The 22,656-nt window shown below is 39.8% G+C and overlaps 1 non-coding gene across 1 annotated transcript; it reads left to right on the forward strand.

The window, feature by feature from the left end:
* Positions 1 to 22,009: 22,009 nt before the first annotated feature.
* Positions 22,010 to 22,124, forward strand: LOC136731575 (U5 spliceosomal RNA). Its single transcript, XR_010809569.1, has one exon. It is a non-coding gene; the product is annotated as a U5 spliceosomal RNA (small nuclear RNA).
* Positions 22,125 to 22,656: the final 532 nt, after the last annotated feature.

Genomic DNA, 22,656 nt, shown 5'->3' on the forward strand with positions numbered 1-22,656 from the left:
GTTTTTTTTTTTTTTTTTTGGCTTGTTGTGAATTTTGGCTTTACATTGAAGAGTTTGTATTGTGTGCTTTTATAGTTGAAATTGCTGTTGTAATTGTGGTAACTTATATTGGTGTGTTTATTGTATGGTTTATCTGATGTTTATACTGTGGTTTCTTTTCACTTACATTGGTGTTTATTGTATGGTTTATTTTAGTATTTCTTTAATGAAGGTCAATTGCGGTTTTATTATAATAATTGGTCGTATGTATTTGAGGGAGAAATTAACTTAACTGTTTAATGGATATTGACTTTTTATGGATTGTTTAGTGATACTGTGATTGTTATTCTATTTGCCTAAATTGCACATTGTGTACCCAGCGTATTAAATTGGTTATTAAAAAGACTTGGTTATATACTTCCTCTTGGCTTTTCACTCTCCCTTTAACATCACTAATTTTAGCTTCCAGGGTTATTCGACCGGACCGTCCGGTAAACCAAAGGTGGTGGCAGCTACATGCTCCTCTGTCAAATCCAGTTAGGACACGACCTTACTAGGACAGGTTTCGTTTCAGTACATATTGATGATCCTGTACTGTTATCCTAACCAACAAAGGCAGATGTGACAAATTAATGCATAACAATAATATTAGTAAATTGGGTTTGATGTATAAGGTGTTGTAGATTATGCAATAGATCTCAACGTAATTTACTGACAGACATCACTCTTTATCACTTTCACTTTTGAAGGAACTGCTTTGTATTCTGTGTATTGTTTTATTGTAGTGCTGCTTCCTTTCTTGGCCAGGTTTTACTTGCAAACGTGATTTTATTCTCAATGTAAGCTCAAAGTCAAATAGTTTAAATAAGAAAACAATGTATTGAAATGAGAACATCATGAACCTGTGTAATTGTGCTGAAGGACAAGCACTGAAAGCAGAGAGAATTTTGTGTTTGGCATTGAATAGCCTTAAAGAAAACTATGCCGTTTTTGGAAACTTTCATATTTAAGTTGAATGTAGGCAAAAACATTCCAGTCACTCTGAAGAGAGAATACAGTTTACTGTTCGAATAAGTAGCCCCTGAATTGAAGATAAAAATCAAAAGTGCTGTTTAAAAAATTAGTTTACACTTTTACATCAGATGTCTTGTTTTTGCGTTCCAAATTGAGGAGTTGTGGCATATAATGTAAATGAAGTTAGTTCACTAGTAGTGCGATTTCTACGTTGTGTATGTGTGTTTGTATATATGAACTCATACATTTTTTAAAGATTGTATTTGGAAAACAAATTCAGGTATAGCACGTGTCCCCCTTTTGAATGGGTTCTATATATAACATTTTAAAACGAATGGTTCTGTATAGAACGCTATGTTTGGGGGTTCTTCATGTAACCCCTTTGAAGGGGTTCTACATAGAACCATAAAGGGATCCACCAGAGCGATTACTCGAGGAACCCTTTATGGTTCTGTGCAGAACAATTTCTTCTAAGAGTGTGGAGTGTCGCCACACAATTTCTCTCAGAGGGCTTTTGACCAATGGCAATCCAATCCTGAATGACGTCACCACTATCCTGTTGTACTTTATGGGAGAGATGTATTAAGTAGTTTATAATGAGAAGAATAACAATAATCGCCTGTTTTTCATAGTTGCCTATAGGTTTTGTATCCATTGTCTCCTTCATATTAGGAAAGGAAGTTGATCCATAGCCTACTCAGAGACAACTGAGAGTTGGTCTCTGAGCAGCAGCACAAAGGGGTCGAGTCTCTCAATGTCCGTGTGTTGGAGATATTCCACCATATTGGTCCCAGCCTTTAAAACAATGTTAATGAAAGGTACTCACAGTCATTTTAAATATTACATCCTGTAGTGTTTCCTTTCAAAATATAATCTTATTATGACTTGAACTAAATAAATCCTTTGACCCACTAATACCAAATTACAGTTAGGGGGGCCACAGGTGTGATTTGAAAATACGATCTTCCATGTCTTTCTGTTGTGTTTTGACCTGGGGATCTGTAATTGTCCAAGTGGCTACTGCACATGTACTTATTTAATATTAAATGTGTTATTTAATTAGGCTTGGTTCTGGTGAGCATGTACAAGACGTCAGCTTTTTAAATAACTGTGTGTATTGGATCATACACATTTTAGAAATACTCTCACAAACTTCCCGCATTGGTACCTCACCAGGGAGGTAGAAAACAGCAATAGCATTGAAAAAGTGTGATTGTAGTTCTGCTCTTCTGCAATATATTTCTACAAGATCAAGAACGGGCTCTGAAAACACTGAGGGTACAGGACGAGGACAGCGAAGCAATGAGCAACACTTGATACAGGATAAGAGCAACGGATACTTAGAATTTATAGGTGTAGGCCCCGTAGTAAAATATTCCCATCCGTTTTCATGGTACAATACTTTGATAATGACCCCCAATAGTCTTTCAAATGCCTGAATATCTGATAAACATTTTTTTTTCTGAATTGAAAACCCCAGCTGGCTATGCATTCGTTTGGCACCATATAACATTTCGGAATCTGTGCATTCTTTACCCTTCCACAGGCGGTACACACTGGCAGCAAAACATAAATTGTTACCTTGGTTTATGTCTATTATTTTACTAAATAATATACCTTTTAAGCGCCTCCGCGCACCACCACCACCTTGCATATTTCTAATCACAGTGACCGTTATTCGCAAACTCACATGTGATAGAATTTTGTTGTGACTTTGTAGTAAATTAGCTATGCTCTCTAAGAAATCTGCAGCGTCCAGCTCCCCCACATTTCGCCTCCTCGATTAGAAAGGATTATTTATTGACCCCGAGCTCGGTCTCAGCTGTACAAAATCATTAGGACCCACATTGTGTGATATTTCATTTAGCAATCCTTGCACAGCTCCATGCACAATACGGACAGCATTCATATAAGATTGTACCAGATCCAGGTTCACAAACCTGAATTCTTCATAAAACTCCATAGCCCGAAACCTATTAATTTCTCGGTCATAGCGACGAATAATCTCCAAAAACCCCCGAGGAGGGTCCCCGCCAACGCCACCCTCAGCCATTTGTTCATCATTTTCATTATTCATCTCTAACATTGCAGCATCACCACCCCCGAACTGATTATCATTGTTATTAGCTACCGATGCTAGTTCCTTAGATACATCCTGATCTATATATTCCTGAATTTCCAAGTTTACCGGATGGCCTCCCGTCTGTAGAGTGTGCAACAGTGTCTGTGACCGTGCTAATTGTGACACATTTGTTCTAAATTTAAGCCTACGCAGCATTCTTTTCGCAGCATTAATTTTATTTCGCATTACCCCCCTAATTACACAAGCAGACTGACAGTTTTTGTGCTTCTCCTTTTTCATTGTTTGTCAATTGTTGTTTTCAGAATTGGTTGTTTTTTGTAACAACCCTTCTCGATCTTGCAGAGACTGATTGATTCACAGTGTGAATTACAGATTCATCAAACTCTCATCAGAAACGGGTCAATTCCCTATTTGTTTTAACAAATTTGTCAAAACATGTATTTTGCACTGAGCGGTGTTTAACGCCTCCACAAGCTGACTGCATATCTTGCTAAACACCAGGGCCCTACAATCACCAGGGGTCTGTATGTCAACACAGGGTGATTGATCACATTTCATCTCAGTATCCCCACTAGTGGTGGCTTTAACCGTGCTTTTACCCCGTTTACCTCTTTTTACAGTAGCGGAGCTCGGTCGGTTCACTTTCACACATTGCACCCCCACATCGGTGGTGTCCTGTGCCACCCGGTTTGTCTTACTCAGGGCTTTTCTGGGCGCTGTGTTTCCCCTTTGTGTGACTGGTGGCTGTCTCCCCCGCTGTAGAACGGACCTCCCTTTATCAGCACGATCGGATCTCTTCAGCTGTTTTCCACTTGACACGCCTCTCAAGCAGGGCAATGCAGGCTGTGCCGCATTTTTAGCTATAATAAAACAAACATGTCAATTACACTTTATACAGTGACTTTTCACTACATTTCGAACAAATACAAAATATAATATTATTATTATTATTATTATTATTATTAATAACATTGGTAAAAACGGTGAATGTTACACACCTCCATTCAAAGTTTGCTCTGTGACTTGGGGTGGGTGGGGGAGTGTGTAGTTATGTGGGTTAAACAACTGTCAAATCAAAAAACAAACATTGGTCACATAAATGTACACGATATTATGTTTTAGAAGATGTAATTAATTCATAATATGTAACAACTTGTTCTATGGCATACCATGAAATCTGAATAAAACTGGCCATTAAACACATTGCTTTGGCCCACCTTCAGAACACGTGTCTCCTGCGGTTTGGAAGGCGCTGTTCGGGACGTAGGCGTTGGGGGTTGTGAGTTCCACTCTCCGTGGTCCCCTGCGGGGTGCTCGGCCCGACAGTCTCGGCTCTGTTATTCTGTGCTGTAATATCTCGGTTCTCTCTCACCTTAAATTATACAAACCATGAACTATGCATGATATACTAACACTTTTAAACCCAACTCTATTACTATAAAAAACATTCTTACCATCAATACATGATAACGCATTTACTAGCTCTTCCTCATCAAATGGACCCCAGTCAGATGCCATTATGAAGAGTGTGTCCCTTCATATATTATATTGGATGTGTAAAATTAACTGCTTGGAGCGGCTTATTTATGGGGGGGCAAAATGGTATTTCATAATTTTTCTAAGAATCACACAAAATTGTATTCCACATAACATACCAGGAAACCGCCAAAAATGTTGTTCTTATTACAGAATTCAGTTGGGGCGGTATGTTGGGGTGTCTATTTCACTCCGATAAAGTTGATCTCCAACAGACATCTGTATCTATGCGTGCTATGGTCATGGTCTCACGTTCAAAACAACGTGTACACACTGGGTGAGGTGACCATTTGGAGAGATAAATTGTTATCACATATTTGTTATGGACACGAGCCTAATGGGTACAAATGACTGTACCCACGTGGCACCCATACACGCACCCAACTCCGCCCACACTCCTCCTCCTCTGTAGAGCCACTGCCCCCCATTTACCCACGTGTCCCCACACACGCCCCCAACCCCACCCACACCCCGCCTCCTCTGTAGAGCCGCCGGCCACCATTTACAGTATAAAGAGCATGCTGGTAAACACAGAAAACATGTCACCCGTTCGGGACAGAACAGGTCTGCGGTAACTGGTGGAAACCCCCATAGCGCACTATGGCTACACCAGCTAAGAAGACACCCCATAGCGACCACGCTGCTGATGAAGATGCGGGGGCACCTAACACAAAATTAAGATGGTCGGAAGACAGGGACCCAAAAGAGGTAACACTTTATTTTAAAACGTGTTTAGAATATTATTATTAGTATGCCGGTGTTTACATGCTGTTAGGCCGTATGTGTGTATATATAAATTTCAATGCAAAGTGAATTTAAATGCATGTTTTCTTCTTTGTATGTTTATCAAAAGAATAGTGTCAGCGCTCCTCCTCCGAGCCCCAGGGATGCTCTCCCAATGTCTGATGAAGACGAAGGTGTCAACACTGGTGATGAGTCTGAAGATGATGACAAGGACCATGAACATGGCAGGGAGGATAAAACCTCAGACACTGATGATGGAATTGGACCATCAATGGAAAGAGAGGTAAATATAGAGGTCCTACAACTGTGTATAGTTGTGTACTTCTTTACTGACCGACACACATTACAGTTTTAAGTGTTATTTTCTTTTCTCTTCATTAGAATAGTGGAGTACCAGACACCAGTGATATGGATTCCTCTGTCAACTCTTTAAGACCCCGAACAAGATTGAACATTGCATGCTTCTGTTCTTGCCTTGCTAGAACCCACAAGAGTTTTGATTCAGACAGGGAAGTTCCGAGATATAATTGTAAAAACTATGATGATCATGTAACACTAGTGATGACACACACCATAAAGGGCATTATTGCGCTAGTGTTACAACATTGTATTGGCCGTGAATTAGTTGATAAGTGTGAGGCCTGTCTGATAGGTGACCCCAGCCAAGCACAGCATCTCTGTCTAACTTTAGATCACGAGCAAGGGAGTGTCTGGAGTAGTGTCGCTCTTATATGTAACAAAATAAGTGTCACCCACTTTCTAAATGTTGTGTTATGTGTTGCACGTGCCCTATGTGGGCTATGCATCACCAGACAGACTGAGAAAGAAGTGAAATCTCTTTTGCATAGCTTAGAAACATGCACAACGGAATTAATGTTTAGTTCCCCCCCCCGCTGTACCGAACCCATAACGAACCGAGACTTCAAAACCGAGGTACGTACCGAACTGTCAGTTTTGTGTACCGTAACGTTACACCCCTAACAAATGCTGTTAAACGGCATATTTGAAACAATACATTTTTGGGAAACAGTCGCGGCTATCTAAGTTTATTTATTCAACGTTGCAGAACCTGAAGGGGAGGGAGTCATATCTCAAAGGAGATCTGATAACACTTTATTTTAAGGGGCCAGAAGTATGCATTAGTTAAGCACAAACACACTCGTAATTAATTTTTAACTTTACATATTAGTCATTATTTATTAAACATTTGAAGGATCCACATTCATGCAATGAATAAACATAAACCTAGTAATTAATGATTAACCGAATGCACAGTAAATGCATTTTAGCCATTATTTACAACTTAGCAAACCATATATTATTGTAGTGTTATGTTGGGTGTATTTTGATAAGAGCATTTTAGCTCTGAGCTGAAGCACTGATCTAAAGAAGACTTCTCCCCCCACCAAAAGTTATCAGAGTTCCTTAACTCATCAGCTTGGAACTGGTTTACATCAAAGTGACAGTTTTGGGGAGGATGGCACCGAGAATAGGCCAAATAGTTTGGAATCCTGCTATGAGATAGGAGAAAGGGGCCTGTAGGTAATAAAAACTCTTTGAAGTGGACGAGAGCCGAAATCCCGACATAGAGCTACGAACCCGGGCCAACCGGCATTTCCAAAAGATGGCATGGATTGACATCAGTCATAAATCAAGCCCCCCTCCAATAGGACACTGGGGGCTGAAACCGAAATCCAATCTAAAAAAATCAAGAACCAATCACCTATTGATCTGACAGACTATAAAGAACAGCGCACGGTCTCTCTCTCTTACTCTCTCTCTCACCTGAACCAGAAACTCGCAACCTGTAGCTCTGTTGCCAGAACCGGAACCAGAAACCAACCAAGTCTTTGCCGGCAACAGAAGAATTAAACTGGGAGAAGGAGATTGAGCCGTACGAAGAATTCTTTTAAAGGACTTTATTAAATAAATAACTTTACAGACCCACCTGATCAGTGGAGTTTTACAGCTGGACAATTGACTAAGTCGACTGAATACGAAAGTGTCAGTCATTTAAATAGCTATTTGAGTCTTAAGAAACTTGACCCTTGGAACGAACAGGGCCCTGCTTTCCTCAAAGACTTTGTCTTCAAGTAACTACGGTGGAACCCTGCTTACAAAGAAGATTTTGTGCACAACCTTGGAGCCTTCAAACCAATGGAAAATCTGTTTGGAAAAGACTCTACATTCGCGAAACCCCAACTTCCAGGTGCATCGACTGAGTGGAAGTTCTTGGACAAAGCCGAACCGGACTGCCTTTGTTCCAAACCACACAGACCTCGTGCCGTGTGCTGTTATCTGAGCCCGAAGGCAGAGAGGCCTCTCTGCGACGAAGTTCAGATAAGTTTAACAGTTTGGAGTTTGTGATTCATGACATTTAAGAAATCAATTAGAAATGTTAATCTGTGATTCATAACTCTAGAATGTGTAATATCATTTAGTTTTCTTAAATATAAATGTGTGTTGCATTCAACTGTTTTGTTGATAATTTTAGAAATAAAATCTGTCAACGCCGAGAAATATCTTCTCATTCCTGTTTAACTGTTTAGTCTGAAATTGACACAAGTGAATAGACATTAGATTATTGGTGGCCCTGCCTATCCTTAATCATTGAATAATAATCAGTTAAGGGAAATTGTGGTAACAAGTAATGATAGGATCTTTCTCTGTACCTAAACGTTAATGAGACTGATATATATATATATATATATAACGAGAAGTTACCTGACATAAATACTAACCTGCGTAGTTATTTAATGTCTGACTAACAATACTAATGAGAGACTCACCTTCGTCTTACTAACCGGTATTGTAGTCAATGTGTTTATAACCTTTTTTGTTTAAAGATTTGTGTGTTATCATATGCGATCCCATGGTCTTTGATTTGGTCACGGAAGTGATTTGTCTTTGATTTGTTGATCTAGAGTTGAATTTTAATTAGTTTTTCCCTTTTGTATAATTAGTGTAGTGCTACATTTAGTCTTTGTTTTTTAATAAATTTGACAATTTATATCTGTCTGCGTCCAATTATTACAGAAATTGAGTTCTACAAGACTCCAGGATTCGTGATAAGGTAATACTATAAATTCACTTCTTTAATTGAAATTTATAAGTGTACCTTATACATAATGTATCTATTAAATTAACTGAACAATATGAAGCTAGTAACTATGTTTAATTAGTGCTGGTTTTACAGTTATAAATTGCTCAAATATTGTAAGAAAGACAATTTGACCGCCTGTTCTAAAGTGAAAGTTATATTCACATTAATTATTGCACTAATTCAGTGATATTTATGTTTATTGGCCTAGAATAAGGCAATAATTATGGCTAAACTGCCAACAACACAGTACTAAAGAGAATTGGACTCCCTGTTGTAAAGATTTACACTAGGGGTGTCCCGAAGCACAATACCTTATTCGGAAAGGCACGGATAATGGCTTCAAAACCAATAACGAATAATTTTGCCGAATAATATGCCGCTAAGGCTGAGACAGTCACAGCTTGTGTTTGATGGATAACAGGTGAGCCAGGGGATCATATCACGAAACTTAAATGTCTGAAATCACTAGGCAATAATGTCCGTGTGAAATGAATGTGTGTAAACTTTAGGAATGAAATGAGCGCAAATCAAATAGCAGCTCTCTGCGCTTCTCTCTGAAATCAGAGCTTTAACGGGGTGCTTGAATATGATTTCACTTTTCTAACTTTAGTTAGTGTGTAATGTTGCTGTTTGAGCATAAACAACATCTGCAAAGTTATGAAGCTCAAAGTTCAAAGCAAAGGGAGATATTTGCTGTTAAAGAAATCGTTTTTTAAGGACTACAACAAACGGCTGGGTTAGTGACATCACTAACCCTAGAATTGACATAAACCCCGTCCCCTGAACACAATTCAGAGATTATCAAGACAGAATATGCTAATCAATGAGTAGAAGATAACTAAACATAGTTCAGTTAACATAATAGATGGTGAGGTACATTACTACACACAAATAATATGGTTTGCTAAGTTGTTAATATGAAAGAATGTTGATCCTTCAAATGTTTAATACATGTTAAATAATGGGTAATATGTCCTTACTAATCATGAATTACTAGTGTACTTATGCTTAACTAATGCATTCTGGACTATTCAAATAAAGTGTTACCACAGTTCTTAATGACATGCATATTTTGGACATAGTCAGGTGCAAAAACAAGAAGGTTACTTTGTTGTCGGTGTTTGCGCAGAGGTTGCGTATGTTTGCGCACAGATAGCGGATAATCGCTCGCACCTTGGAACCTATTTCCGGGAGCGCGTTGTTGAGCCACCAGGCTCTGTTTTGTGCGGATGGGCGGCCGGAGCGCGTTAAGGGTTTTCTGTTACAACTTGTCGTTAATAACTAATGATCTTCGCATGCAAGTCAATCAATCAAAACTAACTTGAGCTGGACAATAACTTTATTCTAGAGCTGCTGTAAAGCCAAAACAATCTCTGTCACTTTCATTTCTTATCACTGGAAAGCTGCTTTCAAACAATTCATATTGTTAAAAGCGCTATATAAATGAAGGTGATTGACTTCCCTTGCATAGACTTTTTGTCACTGCTGGTTTTACTGTTCTAAATAACAGTAGGACTTAGCCTAGATTTAATACCAGATTTCTTTGTTTTTTAAGTTCAAATGTATTATTATGTGAATTGGTACTTAAGTAAATGGTGTGTGATTATATGCATGACATTCATTCGGTGACAGTGGAATACAAACAGTCTTACCGGTGTATTCTCAACATCAGTTTCATCTGAATCCGTATATCCGTGTATCATAACAGCTTCACATTATTTATTGGCCCCGACAGTGTAAAAACAAATTAAATGCATTAGATAGGTCTACTTACTGCTCACAAACTTGATAGAGGCAGCGTACACTGGCCAGCCATGTTTTGGCTTTTTCCCTTTCTGCCATCCCACAGCAGCTGAACAGTCAGTTTGCGGGTATCCATCGTCATCCATCTTGGTGTCATCATATTTACGTATGGCTTCGGTTTCCACCTCGCTATACATCCCAGCATCCTCCCCACTGACCCATTGGACCACTGCAAACTTTCTCATCACACCTTGGGCTTTAGAAGAGTTTGGCTTTTAGTGAATTTAGATCACGGCTGTTTCATCAGATCTCACATGGGAAGGTCACAGTTTTGTGTCTTGTGAGTCTGATTGTAGCGTCATGGGCATCATTTTTGCTTTGTAAGACCAGTTTGCCAGACACAGACATAATGCTAGGCCAGCTAAATGTCAGCTGCATGCAAGTTAGCTGCAGATCTGTGAAAGATTAGTACAATCGATAATGAGGGCTGTCGATTTAACGCGGTAATCTGATTCATTAACGTTAGTTGTGAGAAACTAACGCGATTCAAATATTTTAACTCAATTAACCCACCCGCCCCTGACCAACGTAGGTAGATTTGTGTAATGAAATAGATTCAAAACTGAATCGCTTGACAGTAAAAAAAGTAAATGTAGTCTAATGTTAACGGTATAATACCCATTCAACATAAACCAACAAATACATGAATCCAGTTCACGTTACCTAAATACACGAAGCAAGGGCAATATCAAAGTTGTTGCTGGCTCAGTTAGCTCCTAGCAAGGTAACCTTAACTCTTGCAACTGTTGTCTTATTGAACAAACCAACTACTTTGCTTATAAATTACTAAATGAACCAACCTGAATCAACACAAATCCCTGAGTAATAATTACAACAAGATACAATTATTCTTTCCTTCGGGGTGACGTTAGAAATCCATGTTTAATCGATCTGAAACCTCTGTTGAAACTTAAAGCAACGGCCCGTTTTACCGCTGTCTGGCTGCTTCAATGAGTCAGTGATCTGGATTTCTATTGGATCCCGCGCAGCAGTTCAAACATCAACCAATCGGCATATTGTATGGTCTTATGGCCCTAATGCACTTGCCTACATGTAGCGATGTGTTTTCTATTATGCAAAATGGCGAAACGAAAATTGTGTTGCTTTAACAGTTGCCAAGAAGAAAGAATGATTCCTCGTCGTACTCGGACCAGGTGGAAAACAAGGCAAAACTTGTTTTTCCAGCAAAGTTTTGGTCATATTGATAATTTATAGGCCCTAGAAATGTGTGTATTAAATATGATAAACTATAATATATTCATAAATAGGCATTATACTTATTGTTGAACATAATTGTACAAATAATGTTTAGTTTAAGTTATGTTAAGTTTTAAGGTTTTAAAAATGTGTTTAAAATGTTGTAAAATGCATTGACAAACATATCTGAAGGCGAGTAGATTTCCCACTACAGCTGGTCATGTTGTTTTTAAATGCTGCCCGTGAACTGAACAATGAACGAAGTCACCATATCTAAATATTCACAACAAACACCCTTTCGACATGAAACCAAGAAATGAGAGCAATGCTTTCACTGCTCGCCATAGCGTCTCAATGTTAGTGTCCCTCAGCAGGATATGTCGCCCATTTTAGGTTTACAGGCATTCTATAAATTAGCAGCCTGGCATTAGTACTGTCAGTAAAATATTATGCATGGCTAATAATTTTATGTCATAATAATATATTCATCTGTAGCCTATGGAGATGGCTTCCATCTCAAGACACCAATATAAATCTAAGCACAACAGCAATGCTAAAATGTAATGTATTATTGTGTCTGTAAAAGTGAAAGGAGCATACAGGTAGATGGTGGGGTGGGTTGTGAACACTAGCTTTAATCTTGATGAACATCCTGGGAATTAATAACAGTCAAAACAGCTTGCCATATTGTTGAACAAGAATATCAACATTTAGAGTAAAACAGGTTTCTTTTGGTACACACTTTGCTTATGATCACTCAAATTTGGATTCTTTCCCATTTGTTACAGAATACCAACCAATCAAACCTGGTGTCTTCAGGTCCCTCAAATGACCATGTCACAGATGCCAGTTGGCTGAACATCCTCGCATTTTCCATGAAGCACAATGTAACAGAGGCTTTAATGGAGGACCTACTGAAGCTGTTAAGGTTATGTAGTGGGGATGCTGCAAGCATCCCAAGTAGCAAGTACATGCTAGAGAAGGAGTTTAAAGATTATGTAGACAAATCAGAATACCATCTGTGAGACAAAGTTTAGAGTTGGGTCAATTTTTTATTTGTATACCTTTGAGGAATCAACTTCAAGCTCTTTTGGAGAATGAGCCTATTCCAAATATATACAATGACCAAAACAGATGGAATAACAGATTTTTCAGATGGGAAGTTGTACAAATATCTGAAATCAGTTAGTGATTCATTCTTTTCCCTGTCTTTCAATTGTGATGGAGTGCCAGTGTTCCAGTCATCTAAATACAGCATATGGCCCTTACTATGCTCTGTTAATGAATTACCCCCAGAGGAAAGAGATACAAATGTCATACTATGTGCCTTGTGGTTTGGGTCATCAAAACCACAAATGACTAGCTTCCTCAAACCTTTTGTGGAGGAATGCAAAAGTCTTGGACAAACAGGTCTTCAGTGGCAGGATCCAGTAGATCACTCAATCAAAACGACAAAGGTCTATGCATTATGTGCCATATGTGATGCTGTTGCACGACCTTTACTGCAAAATTTCAAGCAGTTTAATGGAGAGTATGGGTGTGGGCACTGTCTTCATCCAGGTGTTCCTTAGAGATCATGACACAACTGTGCAAATAGGTGAGATTGCCAAAAATAATGAACAGAGCATTTTGGGCATAAAAGGGCCATCTCCAATTGTGGACTTGCCAGATTTTGACCTGATCAATGGCATGGTCCCTGATTACATGCATTGTGTGTTGCTGGGGGTTTGCCGGCAAATAGCCACTTTATGGTTTGATTCCAAAAGCTATAGTAAACCATGGTATGTTGGTTTGAACACTGTAACAGTGGATGTAAATCTTTTAGCAATCAAGCCTCTAAGCATTTTTTCCAGAATCCCACGGTCTATTGTTGAGCTAAGGTTTTGGAAAGCTCACGAATGACAGAACTGGCTTTTATATTACAGTTTGCCAGTCCTGGAGGGGATACTTCCAAACAGGTATCTTTGCCACTGGGCTCTACTTGTGGAGGGTGTGAGCATTTTGCTAGGTTCAGACATTAGCCAAGAGGATATTGACCATGCTCATGAGGCTCTTGAGCTTTATGTTAAATCAGTTCAGTCTTTGTATGGCGAAGATCAGGTGACCTACAATATGCATTCACTTCTGCATTTGACTAAGAGTGTTGAGAATTTGGGTCCTCTCTGGGCCCAGTCTGCTTTCATGTTTGAGAGCTATAATGGCTACTTGCTCAAGCAAGTCAAAAGCAGTAATGCAGTGCCTCAGCAGCTTTGCAAAAGAGTAGCATGGTCTCGGGCATTGCCACGCATAGCTAAGGCCTGCTCATCCAATGATGTTTCACCTGAAATTAAATCATTCTACACAGAAATGACCTCTGGTAAACGTCATGTAAAGAATTATACTAGATATGACTTGCACTTGGAGTGCCAAAGATTAGGCCAGTGTCTGAAAATAATATGAATGCATTGCATGCATTGCTAGATGTACCTGGGACCTCTATTGGCAGGTACTACAACAGAATAGTTATCAACGGAGAGGTCATTCAAAGCCAAACATACACAAAGACAAAGAAAAGGAACAACTCGGTTGTGATATTGAAAGATGGCAGTATTTTCACGGTTTCACACTTTCTCTGTGTCAGTGATGACCAATATCACTTATATGCAGTTGGCAAATTTGGAAATTGTACAGTGCAGAAACTGGTTCGAGGATCTGCTGTCAAAATATCACTGACCTTTATGCGGACTGTTCATTTTCCTACAGGATTTGAAAGAGCAGTTGATCTAAGGTTGATTATACAGTATATGACCATGTTTGATTATAGGCATAGGGCTCCACTTAGGACAAGGCAAGAGCATGAGTTAAGTACAGCCTTATACTGCTAAACTGCACTGTGTTTTATACATGTCTTCATATGCTGGACATTCATATTAAATTTGCACTATTTTCCTATGTTTTTACTTCATCAAAAACTATATGCCTTTAGTTGTATGTAGGACATATATGATTAAAAATACATTAATATTATGCAATTTATATATGTGTTTTTTGCAGCATATATGTCCCTTACAATATTCGGTTTGAACATATAAGAATCACAGGTTTTTTTAGGAAAAGGAAAGGATCCAAGTGCAGGCTTTAGAGTTGAAGCAGATAATCCAATAAGGGCAAAACGAGAGAGCATAAACAGGGACAGTCCAGGTCAAACGATCAAGCGAACAGGCTAGTAGAGAGATCCGAAAGGGGTAAACGAGAGAAGGAAGCAAGAGGTCAAAAATACACGGGAAGGCAATCAAGAAACAAGGCTTAGAATTGATTCAGGAGAGAATGCAAGACTTCGCGATGAATCTAGGAAACAGAGGGGTACTGTGTACTGTGAAGGAGAGAGGGATTGAACGAGGTGAATGAAGGATTGACCAATGATAGGAGAGGAGGACAGAACAGGTGCACCTGGTAGGGAAGAATGTGGAAAGACTGGTTTGACTGGACAAAGGAAAAGAGAAGCACTAAACTAGTATTTGGGAGAGGGAGACCTCTGCTGGTGAACTAAGGTAGAAGCAGGGGAGACCGTGACAGTCTCCAAGGTTCTCATCGTAAATAACAAACAGAAATCAAACTACCTTCTGGCCTGACCTTCTAGCTTGACCTTATCTTTCTTAAGTATACAAGAGAGATTAACAGGTGTGAGAAAAGAATTTCTAACTTTCCTTCCACACATACATACATACATACATACATACATACATACATACATACGGAAAATAAATAATAGAATTTTGAATCACAATAAGATGTTATCAAGTACAGAAAAAGAAAATGTAATAAAATGTGATCTTAAATACATACAAATAAAGAAAATTGGTTTACTATTTCCAGATTCCTTTTTTGAAATACAATGACATGCATTACAAATGAGTATTTACATTATATTTACAGCCGGTGCTCGTGTGTCACTGTGTCCCTCAGGCTGTGGTAGGCGCTGAAATATTGGGCAGCCAGGGTGGCTGTGTGTCCCTCCCCCAGGAGGACTGACCGTTTTTCTTTTTTCTAAGTTTTGTCACAGGTTGGGTGGGCATCCATTATGTTGTTACAGAATGTGTCCCTTATTTTGGGCTAAAGCTTTCCGTGGAGGGGAACGTGGATCAGTTTGTACCATTTTTGGGAAGATCTGCCTTGTTGGGGCGGAGCTGTGATCCAGGTGAACAGCAGATCGGGCATAGGTGGGCATGTGGGCAGAGGAGTAGGAAGGCCGGTCAAGCAAATAAGCTTGCTAAGGTACGCAGCAGCAGCAAGCAGCCCCCCCATCCAGCCAGCCAGCCAGTCTGGCTAGCAGTGACTGAGTGGTTGACAGACGGCAAGCAACGGAATGTACGTGCTCTGTGATGTCATAGCAGTCAGCTGAGAGAGGCTCGTGATGTCATCGCTGAGCTGTCTGTCTGTCTGTCTGTCTGTCTCTCTCTCTCTCTCTCTCTCTCTTCCTCTCAATTCAATTCATTTGTATTGTCAAAGCAATTGGACATACATACATACATCCATACATGCTAGAAAGTCATTACTATGTTATCTTAAAGGCTAACTAAGCAGAACATATATCATTATAGAACAGAGTTCATAGGTCAACACATGGTTTTAGGGAACAGGCTCGTAGGTCAAACCGTTTGACATTGTCTCCAAGGTTCTCATCGTAAATAACAAACAGAAATCAAACTATCTTCTGGGCTGACCTTCTAGTTTGACCGTATCTTTCTTAAGTATACAAGAGAGAAAAACAGGTGTAAGAAAATAATTTCTAATTTTCCTTCTACACATATATACATACATACATACATATGTAGCGTTATGTTGGGTGTATTTGGATAAGAGCATTTGGGCTCTGAGCTGAAGCACGGATCTAAAGAAGACCTCTCCCCCCCCAAAGTTATCAGATTTCCTTAGCTCATCAGCTTGGAACTGGTTTGCATCAAAGTGACAGTTTTGGGGAGGATGGCACCGAGAAGAGGCCAAATAGTTTGGAATTCTGCTATGAGATGTCTGGAGAAAGGGGCCTGTAGGTGATAAAAACTCTTTGAAGTGGATGAGAGCCGAAATCCCGACATAGAGCTACGAACCCGGGCCAACCGGCATTTCCAAAAGATGGCATGGATTGACATCAGTCATAAATCAAGCCCCCCTCCAATAGGACACTGGGGGCTGAAACCGAAATCCAATCTCAAGAACTCAGGGACCAATCACCTACTGATCTGACAGACTTTAAGGAACAGCGGACAGTCTTTCTCTCTCTCTTTCTCTCACCTGAACCAGAAACTCGCTGCCACAGCTCAACCTGTAGCTCTGTTGCCAGAACCGGAATCAGAAACCAACCAAGTCTTTGCCGGCAACAGAAGAGTTAAACTGGGAGAAGGAGATTGAGCCGTACGAAGAATTCTTTTAAAGGACTTTATTAAATAAATAACTTTACAGACCCACCTGATCAGTGGAGTTTTACAGCTGGACAATTGACTAAGTCGACTGAATACGAAAGTGTCAGTCACTTAAATAGCTATTTGAGTCTTAAGAAACTTGACCCTTGGAACAAACAGGGCCCTGCTTTCCTCAAAGACTTCGTCTTCAAGTAACTACGGTGGAACCCTGCTTACAAAGAAGATTTTGTGCACAACCTTGGAGCATTCAAACCAGTGGAAAATCTGTTTGGAAAAGACTCTACATTCCCGAAACCCCAACTTCCAGGTGCATCGACTGAGTGGAAGTTCTTGGACAAAGCCGAACCGGACTGCCTTTGTTCCAAACCACACGGACCTCGTGCCGTGTGCTGTTATCTGAGCCCGAAGCCAGAGAGGCCTCTCTGCGACGAAGTTCACATAAGTTTAACAGTTTGGAGTTTGTGATTCATGACATTTGAGAAATCAATTAGAAATGTTAATCTGTGATTCATAACTCTAGAATGTGTAATATCATTTAGTTTTCTTAAATATAAATGTGTGTTGCATTAAACTGTTTTGTTGATAATTTTAGAAATAAAATCTGTCAACGCCGAGAAATATCTTCTCATTCCTGTTTAACTGTTTAGTCTGAAATTGACACAAGTTAATAGACATTAGATTATTGGTGGCCCTGCCTATCCTTAATCATTGAATAATAATCAGTTAAGGGAAATTGTGGTAACAAATAGGATCTTTCTCGGCACCTAAACGTAAATGAGACTGATATATATATAACGAGAAGTTACCTGACATAAATACTAACCTGCGTAGTTATTTAATGTCTGACTAATAATACTAACGAGAGACTCACCTTCATCTTACTAACCGGTATTGTAGTCAATGTGTTTATAACATTTTTTGTTTAACGATTTGTTAAACGGAATGTATGTGCTCTGTGATGTCATAGCAGTAAGCTGAGAGAGGCTCGTCATGTCATCGCTGAGGTGGCTGGCTGGCTCTCTGTGTGTGTGTGTGTGTGTGTGTGTGTGTGTATGTGTGTCTCTCTGTCTGTCTGTCTGTCTGTCTGTCTCTCTCTCTCTCTCTCCCCCTCTCAATTCAATTCATTTGTATTGTCAAAGCAATTGGACATGCATACATACATACATACATATATATGGAAAATAAACAATATGTGTACATCTCTTTCGGCATTAGTGGTGCCCTCACAGATGTGCAAGTTACATGACAGACAGACAGACACACACACACACACACACTTTCACACACAGACAGACAGACAGACACAGACACACACAGACACACACACACATACTTTGACAGACAGACAGACAGACACACGCATATTATGGGTCTTTGTTGGGTAGTGAAATGGGTAGCATCAGTCGCAGTGTGGGTAATGTCAGGGAGCCAATCATAGTCCCCGTTATTTGCATATCGTTCTGGGAAAAGCAAATAAACACGTTTAGTCATGTATTTGTCCATAGTTTACACATGAGATGAAAGAGACAGTATGACGTATTGAGCACCTGGGATTCCTCATGTGTATGTGAGGGGCAGAGGAACCGGATCCCAAGTGTGCGTCCCAGGTGCTATAGGTTTCAAAGCATGCAGGGGAATAGGCACCCCACCCTGACACCTATAGAAGACTGGATAGGGAGATATAAATAGCAATGGGGAGACTCTTGTACTTGGTGTGGCTCTATCCATATAGTGGGGCCAGCAGCCACTTAGCAGGTGCAGCAATAGAAGCTCAGCCTGGGGAGACTGGATTTAGCATTTCCTCTCCATTTTGATAACTATCCATAATCATTTCTGCAAAATACTTCTATGATACCTATGTATGTTTTTTACTTGTACTATATTATACTATCAAGTATCAGTGTACACATACAATGTGACCTGTTACATTAATACAGAGGCCAGATCTCTAATAGCCACTGTCCCCTGATATTACACTTTTTTACAATCACTTTGGCACTCATTTCAGAACCTTGATGTCATTTTTCAAAACTCTAGACACTAAACTCACACCCGATGATCAAAATGCACATTTTTCAAAACTCTAACACTTTTTTACAATTGCTTGGATACAATACACATCAACCTCAGATCATTTGTTCATTGAACTAAAATGACACAACTTACATCAAAGTATTACCATTTCAAAATGCAATTCACACATTACCTCTGAGATCACTGTCTATTCATTTCATTACAAAGATCTAACTATCAATTGATACAGCTGCTCAAAATGATAAGTGACTGTTGCATTACTCTTAATGCATAATTTTATGGAAACTGACAAACAATATTCCATGTTTCGATCATGAAAGTTTCAGGATAATGAGATCCATTGACACCAATAACCGAGGAGCATGAACCAGTTGGACTACATTATCTATGGATGTAATATTTCATCATCATTCATCATCATGTAGCACTTTTCCACACCATGTTTTCAGTGTGGAAGGAAAGTTAGAAATTCTTTCTCTAATACCTGTTTTTCTCTCTTGTATACTTAAGAAAGATAAGGTCAAGCTAGAAGGTCAGGCCAGAAGGTAGTTTGATTTCTGTTTGTTATTTACGATGAGAATCTTGGAGACAATGTCAAACAGTATGATTGAAGTGCCTGCTCCCTAATCCATGTGTTGATCTATGAACTCTGTCCTATAATGATATAAATTCTGCTTAGCTAACTTTTAAGATAACATAGTAATGACTTTCTGATTATAACCAGCTCTTTGATTTTTGTGTATAAAAGCTCTGACTGTTAAAATGAAGGTAGAGCGACTTTGGGATCTACTTGAGTCACTGTTCCTCTCCACGCTGCGTGTATTAAAGGCATTGCAACTAACGCTCCAACCTGGTTGAAGATGATTGTTCTTCCACATCAGATTTGACATTACTGTATGTATGCAGGCTCTTGTAATTGCTTTTCCAATACTGCCAACTGGTTATTGATGATTGATTTCACATTGTGGTACGAGTATCGAGTGAAATGAGTGCTATCCACCCCAGCAACACAGTGATAACATGGAGCCGGCAAGTCATCCAGGTCACAATAGAGGTCAAGCAGTGGGAGGAGGAAGACGTGGTGGTCAAAGGAATGGAAGGGGACATGCACCCCTTCTGAGAGGTGGTCGTGGGCCTCGTCATAGAGGAGGGCTTAGGCCTCACCAGAGAGGCAGCCATGGGCCTCATTTGAGAGGTGTTGGGGGAACGTGGTAGAGGACAAGGCCACGGACCAGACAGCGGCAGCAACAGCAAATAGTGTCCAGTGAAATCCGAGAAATAGTTGTAGAGCATGTTGTAAATCATGGCATGACCATGACTGAGGCAGCTACAATGATTCAATCAAACCTCAGAATCAACTCAGGATCAACTGTGGCCTAAATCATCAGAAATGTCCGTACTGAGAAGCGGCAAGTCTTCAGCATGCACTAAACATTAGGCTACTCTCAATTGTCAAATGACTGTATACTGCATACCAATGTGTAGCACAGAGTATAGTGTGCCTTTTGAAAGAAATGCAGACAGAGTGAAGCAGCTGATGACTGAGTATGTTCAGGTATGTTCAGTTTCAAGAAGCCTCTTGTGAAAAATGGTTGTGAGAACCTGAACCTGAACACAGGGCTGATGGAAATTTAGAAGTACAGTAATCAATCCTTTGTTTTGCTTTTTACACTAAGCCAGGTGAGGAACACTGCAGTTGACATTTTACTGTAGTTTTGTTCTTTTTTGTAGCTAATTATTGTTGCATGGATTCAAAGAAACCTATGGTGTGATTTGATTGTATTGCATCAATACATTTCAGATTTTGTTCAATGATTCCACTGTGTCTGTAGTATTCTCTCTACTAGTCCTTTTACAGTGATGTATTTATGTGTAGTACCATAATGAAACATGTATCACATATTTTGTACTACAATATTTAATGATTGTACGAACAACTACACAGTGAAACTATCGGTATCTTCTGTGTTACTATGTTACTATGGTATTTCATGATAAATGAGTTATTTGAACCAACAAGTCTGCAAGTGCAAGGTTTCTTTAAAGATATGAAAGGCTGTCCAATGTTCAAAACATTGTATTGTGCAGTGTTACAAGTGATGACCGTTTTGAGTTTTGTGTCTAGTTTTGAAAAATGACATCAAGGTTCTGAAATTAGTGACAAAGTGATTGTAAAAAACTGTATATTCATCCTATTTAATGTGCTCTTTTAAAATGTACTTTTCTTTTTTATGTTGCCATTTCTGTTCTACCAATGTTTCAGTTGTTAGCCAAAGATTGACAGAGTACATCTCATACACACAGGCCAGACAGCAAGGATTTCTTTTTGAAATTCAATTACAAATGCTGCATGAATTCATCAATACGATTAGAGCTCCTGAAAACTCACTCTACAGCATCTCATTAGCAGTGAAAAGAAACCAAGAAAGTTGGGACAGTCGACTGTTTACCACTATGTAACATCACCTTTTCTTTTAATAACACTTATTAAGCACTTGGGCACTGAAGACACCACTTGGTTAAGTTTAGCAAGTGGGATTTACCCCCATTCATCCATTATGCATTTCCTCAGCTGCGCAACTGCACAGGGCCTTCGTTGTCTTAATTTGCACTTCATAGTGCGCCACACATTCTCAATTCGGAGACAGGTCAGGACTGCAGGCAGGCCATGCTAGCACCCGCACTCTCTGCCTACGCAACCATGCGCTTGTAATCTGGGCAGAATGTGGTTTGGCGTTATCCTGCTGAAAAATGCAGGTACGTCACTGGAAAAGATGATGTCTGGATGGCAGCATATGTTGCTCCAAAATGTGTACATCTCTTCTGCAAAAATGGTGCCCTCACAGATGTGCGAGTTACATGACAGACAGACAGACAGACACTCACACCCACACACACACACTTTCACAGACAGACATATACACACACACACACACAATCACTCACTTTCACACAGAGACAGGCACACACACACACACATACATACATACATACATATGGAAAAGAAACAATACATTTATAAATCACAATAAGATGTAATAAAGTACAGAAAAACTAAATGTAAGAAAATGTGATCTTTAATACACACAAATATGTATGGCTGGTCGGATGCGTCTTGGACTCGGGTTCCTCTTCATTACGTATAACGCTTTTGCCTTTTGCTAAAGCTTTCCGTGGAGGGGATCGTGGGTGAGTTTGTACCATTTTTGGGAGGATCTGCCTTGTTGGGGCGGAGCTGTGATCCAGGTGAACAGCAGATCGGGCATAGGTGGGCATGTGGGCAGAGGAGTAGGAAGGCCGGTCAAGCAAATAAGCTTGCTAAGGTACGCAGCAGCAGCAAGCAGCCCCCCCATCCAGCCAGCCAGCCAGTCTGGCTGGCAGTGACTGAGTGGTTGACAGACGGCAAGCAACGGAATGTACGTGCTCTGTGATGTCATAGCAGTCAGCTGAGAGAGGCTCGTGATGTCATCGCTGAGCTGGCTGGCTGGCTCTGTGTGTGTGTGTGTGTGTCTGTGTCTGTCTGTCTGTTTTTCTGTTTGTCAGTCTGTCTGTCTGTCTCTCTCTCTCTCTCTCCCTCTCAATTCTATTCATTTGTATTGTCAAAGAATTGGACATACATACATACACATATATATATATGTAGCGTAAGGTACACTTTTAAATTTCAATTAAAGAAGTGAATTCATAGTATCACCTTATCACGAATCCTGGAGTCTTGTAGAACTCAATTTCTGTAATCATTGGACGCAGACACCAATTCCAAA

Source organism: Amia ocellicauda, unplaced genomic scaffold (genome assembly GCF_036373705.1).
Source record: "Amia ocellicauda isolate fAmiCal2 unplaced genomic scaffold, fAmiCal2.hap1 HAP1_SCAFFOLD_33, whole genome shotgun sequence".
Taxonomy (NCBI): Eukaryota; Metazoa; Chordata; class Actinopteri; order Amiiformes; family Amiidae; genus Amia; species Amia ocellicauda.